This window comes from Trachymyrmex septentrionalis, unplaced genomic scaffold, assembly GCF_001594115.1.
Source record: "Trachymyrmex septentrionalis isolate Tsep2-gDNA-1 unplaced genomic scaffold, Tsep1.0 scaffold21, whole genome shotgun sequence".
In the NCBI taxonomy this organism is placed as follows: Eukaryota; Metazoa; Arthropoda; class Insecta; order Hymenoptera; family Formicidae; genus Trachymyrmex; species Trachymyrmex septentrionalis.
The window spans coordinates 341293-346901 of record NW_017305288.1 but is presented as its reverse complement, the minus strand read 5'-3'; the positions used below and the strand labels follow the sequence as shown (position 1 = coordinate 346901).

At 39.1% G+C, this 5609-nt stretch overlaps 1 pseudogene; it reads left to right on the top strand.

Moving 5' to 3' along the window:
• The window catches only part of LOC108748066, a 51557-nt pseudogene that overhangs the window by 12119 nt on the left and 33829 nt on the right, over positions 1-5609 (top strand).

Genomic DNA, 5609 nt, shown 5'->3' with positions numbered 1-5609 from the left:
CTTATTCGAAGTAGCTGCTACATTTCTTGTGGCACGTGAACGGGTTGAGAAACACTTTCAGCGAAATGGTTAGGCATTAAGAGGGACCGTGTCAAAATGACACGCTCACTGTAAATTCGCGTTTGTTTTCAGGATGCTGTCCCCGGGACAAGACACGCCGCCCAGTAATTACTCGTCCGGTAATGTTGTCCTCCAAGGTGCGCCCTGCGGTCAGTGCCGAGACCTGTGCCCCGCCGGATACGTACCCCACTTTTGGCGGTGAGTACCCCATCACGCGCTACCATTGCATGCAACTCGTTCGCGACGTTTACGTAGCGCCTTCGTTATTGCAATCCGTATTATTCGTCGTCATAAAATAATTTCATCATACATGGGTACTCGTATATAATTACGATACGTGATATATCAGTAGTTATTAACATTACGCTTCTTTCTTTGTAATTTAAAAAATCTCGAATAAAGCCGACAAAGTAAAAAGAAGCTATCGCTTATAGCTTGGTCGTAAACGGAGGTTGAAACCAAAACATTTCTCAAAGAGTCTTCGGCCGCTCTAACTTGTAACTGAACCAGAAATACTACCGTCATTAGTTTGGTTTTTTCAAAAATGTAAATATAAAAAAAAAACACGAAACAAATCATTTTATACGCAAAAAAGAGTACTTAAAAGTCGCTTAACGCGATCGTGGAACGTAGGTGCAAATCGTTGACGTATTGAAAAAAGAGTCTGGTGCATTAATTAAAATTTTGCTTGCACAATTGAAAAATTCGGATAAGTATATACAATGTAAAATAAGATTTAGACTGTACTTATAACGGAATCTTATATTGATAATATAAAGCTCGATTAAATTGTATTGTTCGAATAATATTATTATTTTATAATAGACTCTAATATTCACCTGAATTGTTGAGGTTGGAAATATCGTTCAACATTAATATACTCGATATTTTTCACTGTTAATATTTCAGTTTGACTTATATTCTACTCGTTGTCATAAATTCAGTATTTTGCAACAATCAATATGTATGTACTGATTGGATCGTATATGCTGCGCTAGTCCAAAGATTCTCACACAGAATCTTCTGGTTCATTCATTTCCAACCAGAAATTTTTAATCAATACGTAGATGGAGGAATGCACGTACATGCATTCGACCACCGCGCTCACAGAATGAAACGGTACGGGTGCCACCCATCGCAATTATTTCTTCGTTTTTGCGCGAAGGAATGTTTTTTCAACGTCTTATCGATCCGCCCATCACGCGCGCGGTTCTGACCTCAAAGTCTTACCCGGGTCAGTCGGTCCGAGTCGAGATCTTTTTGCAATATGACCTCGGCTCTCCCCTTCCTTTCGACCCAGAGCGGGAAAAATTGTTTTAGTCATTATGATATACATTGTTATTTAACAAATATAACAAATACTGTAGGTCACCGATGACACTCACGCGGCGTGGTAATCAAATCGCTTAAAATTGACAGACTGCGCTAAAGTCTTATCGATTTGAATTATTTATTATAGTAATAAGGCATAATTTAAAAAAAAACCAAAGAAAAAAGAGCTTTACGAGCCAAAAATTATTGTATAAAATAAACTAAACCGTCGAAATATAGAAGTTGAACAAAAATAAAGAAAACTAATATGTCGTTAAGTAAAAATTTAGTTTAATATGCTAGCAGTAAACAAACGTTTCGATCACACTCGGATCCATTTCAATGTTAAACATACATATTTATTACAGTCGGTAAAAACAAAACATAATAAATTTTCTATTTCGCTCTCTAAAACGGACGCTGGTAACATGAAAAACGAATATCTTATTAGTTTTTATGATTCAAGTATTATATAAAGTACGAAGAGATGCGATAACGTTTCTATCAATCTAACGATCTGTCTATCAATTTCTTTTTCAAGATTTTCTTTTCCGATACTCTCACGGGATGACACACGTTACTTTCTCGGATAGCACTGGATCCAAGGATCTCCATTTTTAATCCAAATCACGTCCGCATGTCCATGGACATAAAATGGACATTCATCGTATCATATTATATGGATGTTCGAAACATAGATGTCCGCATTTAGATTTTACTTTTACAACGTTTTTCTTTGTTGAAATATATATATTATGTAGATATTAAAATTAGTATATAAGTATACATATATGCGTATTTTATCAATATTGTTACCGAAATAAAATTAGTTAATTCCAAAAAATTGTAATTTTCATAAACTACTCAATACTTTTAAACATTTTTAATCAAATTCAAAATTGAGGACACACACTCTCTTATTGCAATACTGGGCTAACTCACATTTGGTGAAAGCTGAGAAAATTAACAAGATACAGTCAGAGGATATATTGGATGATATTCCAATAAACACCTATTATCATACAGTAATTACTATTATTACAGCAAGCTCTTCAAAAAGGAAAAAAATGTCTAAAATCAGTCCATAATAAGTCCAAAATTGGATATATTTTAAACATTCTATGGACGTACAAAGTTGTTACAAATGTACGTCCCACGGACGTCCACAGAACATCCGACGGACATAATTTAGACTTCCTATGAACATTCCAATGTCCAGAATCGGAAGTCCATTGAACGTACAATGGACGTCCTTGTGCTATCTGGGTTGTCGGCTTTATTCGAGATTTTTTTTAAATTGCAAAGAAAAAAGCGTAACGTTAATAATTACTAATATCATAATTACGACGGTGAATAACGCGGATTGCGATAACAAAGGCTCAATTTAGAATCAAGATTCTCTAATTGGCCGCGTTACCGTACGTCGTAGTTATTCCTCCTTCATCTTGCGAAAAAATCAGTAGCTACCTTCTTCAAAGAAACTGAGCGAGGAATGCTTTCCACGTCAATACGAGAATATAGCAGCGATGACGGTTCCATTCGTTCAGTTTATGGGCCTGATAGAAGCGCATGATTAGGTTGCATTAGATAATTTCGCTGCTGCTGCCTCGCGTTAATCCGCGAAGCTTTAGCATACGAAGCACTCTGCTCAATGTTTTTCTTCGCAATCCTGACGAGTAAGATGAGAATTTTCACGCTTCAACGCTTCACGCTTCAGTAGCGAGTCATTGCTTTTCCTAATTGATTTAGGAAAGAAGTGAAAAGTAATTTCTAGCTGAACGTCTAACGGATTGCGCGATGGATCTTCGTTCCGTGAAGGCACTCCGAAGGCACGTGAAACGTGTCGTCCCGAGACGCTCCGCGCATCCGTAGATCTCGTGGACACGCTCGATTCCCCCGATCTCACTGGTTTGTTTCTGATGCGCGCGGGGCTGACGTCGCGGACCCTCCGCCGATCGTTCGATCAGGTTGGCCTTCGAAAGAAATCGAAGGAGGCGCAAAGGAGGCGGTTGGAAGAAGAGCCGGGTACGCGTATATAGGGGCGAGAGCTCTCTTCTCCCCGCGTGGCTCTTTCGCGAGCCTCGAAAGAGGGCAAAACGAGCGTTTCTCGGCGTTCTCGGGTCGTAGGGTCGACTCGTCGGTCTCACGCGAGCCCTGCGTGCAACGAGACCGTGGCGAGGGGGGCCGTTCCAAGACGAATCGGCTGGCAACCGAGGTAACTCACGGCCAGGGGATGGGATATGGAGGATGCGGGAGCGAGAGAGGGATACGTATGTTGGTCTGTAATTAACATACCGAACCTCCCTTGAACCAGCGCGCTTGGCTCGGTCGACCGGCCGCTTATTCGTTCGTTCGTTCGTTCGTTCGTTCGTTCGTTTCGTTTCGTTTTGTTTGCTCCTTCATTCGCAGGGTTGTATGTTCCGTGATTCGCGAAATGTATCTCACCTAGTAGTGGTACTATCCGAGATCCATTATCGCTTTAGAGCGGCACCGACGGATTTCATATCCCTCAGCTTCCTTCCCGGCCTTTAATATGCGCGGACGAGAGTTTACTCTTTCGCTATTAAATACAAGAGTAGTTGGCTGATGTATGGCATCATCTCTTTGCCTTGTCCGGAGAGAATGATTGTGGGCGTTCAATCGGAACTGACGTGAGCCTCGAACAGGCTAACGGTCAGCATTTTATTCTTTATTGATAATGAAAGTAAGCAAATACGGTGCTGACAGAAGCGTGGTCCGTGTGTATCATGCATTTAGCACGGTATTTATTTAGTGGCGTCGGATTAATTATATAAGGTGTCGACAATTGTGTACTGAGCTTATTACGATTCTCGTTATGGTCAAATGCACATTAAATGTAAAAAGATGATCATATAAAGGAGATATCTTTCTAATAGGGATGCACCGGATATCCGGGAAAGATTGCTGGATATCTGATTTCTGGCAATATATCCGGCTGATGAAACTTTATATTGGAATGTATAATGGTACGAATAACCTGAAAGCTTTATTATTATTATTGATATATATTTTTTAGAAATATAGTACTGTGGATATCTGGCAAACATCCGAACGTCGGATATACGATTCTAAAAAAATATATCACACACCTCGCAACATACGCTCATAACAAACCTCAGGCTAATGAAAACGTAAATAAAAAATTGCCGAATGGAAAATTTCCAGTTTTTTTTTAGGAATACTATACTGTGATACAAGTGAACGTTAAAATATTTGTATACAGACAGAAATTTGTACACAGAAGTTAATCTTCTTTTAGTATAATATCGTTTTTTTTTTTTTAAACAGTAACAAATTTTTCCTTTGGCAACTTTTTTCAGCAACAAATAAGTGATAAAAATATTATTTAAAATTTGTCTTGCGCATTTTATTTTGCTAATAAAACGTAATCTGTACATAATTGTAAGAAGAAACACCATAGATAATTTTATCTTTCATCAATATACAATTTTGTCTTTGCGTGCAACTTGGCTACAGCTGCTTCAACTTGTTAATGTCATTAAGTTTTCTACGAGCTCCCAAGAACGGTCACTCGACAGATCCGATAATCATCGGCTATACCGTAGTCATCTTACCTTTGATTGTCGCGCGTTCCGTGTTACTGCGTGACATCTAAGTGTAGAACTGCGCAAGAAACGAATGTTTTGTAATCCGCCGAGCGTGCTGCGATAGCTCGACGATGAACTTGACGAGGAAAGTGGAAAGCATAATGAGTATCCGTTATTTTCGATTCGATTCGTCATAAGGAAATAACTGTTCAAATGTTGAAGTTCCGTCATCTCCCCATCGCGGCAAGTCTCTCTGCAGCGTCTCTTTAATGTCCTCAGAAACGATGAGCATCGATGAGACGAGTTGGAGCTCTGCCTCTTCGCGATCGCCGTGGCATCTTATGATTGTCGATGTCTCGTTTCGATGACGCAGGAAAGTGAAATTACGGCACGCAGAAGTTTCGGAGAACCGCCTGACTTACCTGCTTTAACTGCGAGTTTATCTCATGGGATCGTTTTATACGTTGATATTTTAAATCTTACGGTAAAAACGAATATTACCGAGTACTTTTAACTCTTCGTTTTTATGGATGTGTCGTTAAAATTTTATGACTCTGTTTCTGTCTTCGCCGCATATCGGCCTTTGATAGAAATGATTCATGTACTTTGAGATAAAAGCTAGATTATGAACATATTTTTTATTATATATATATATGTGTATGTGTGTGT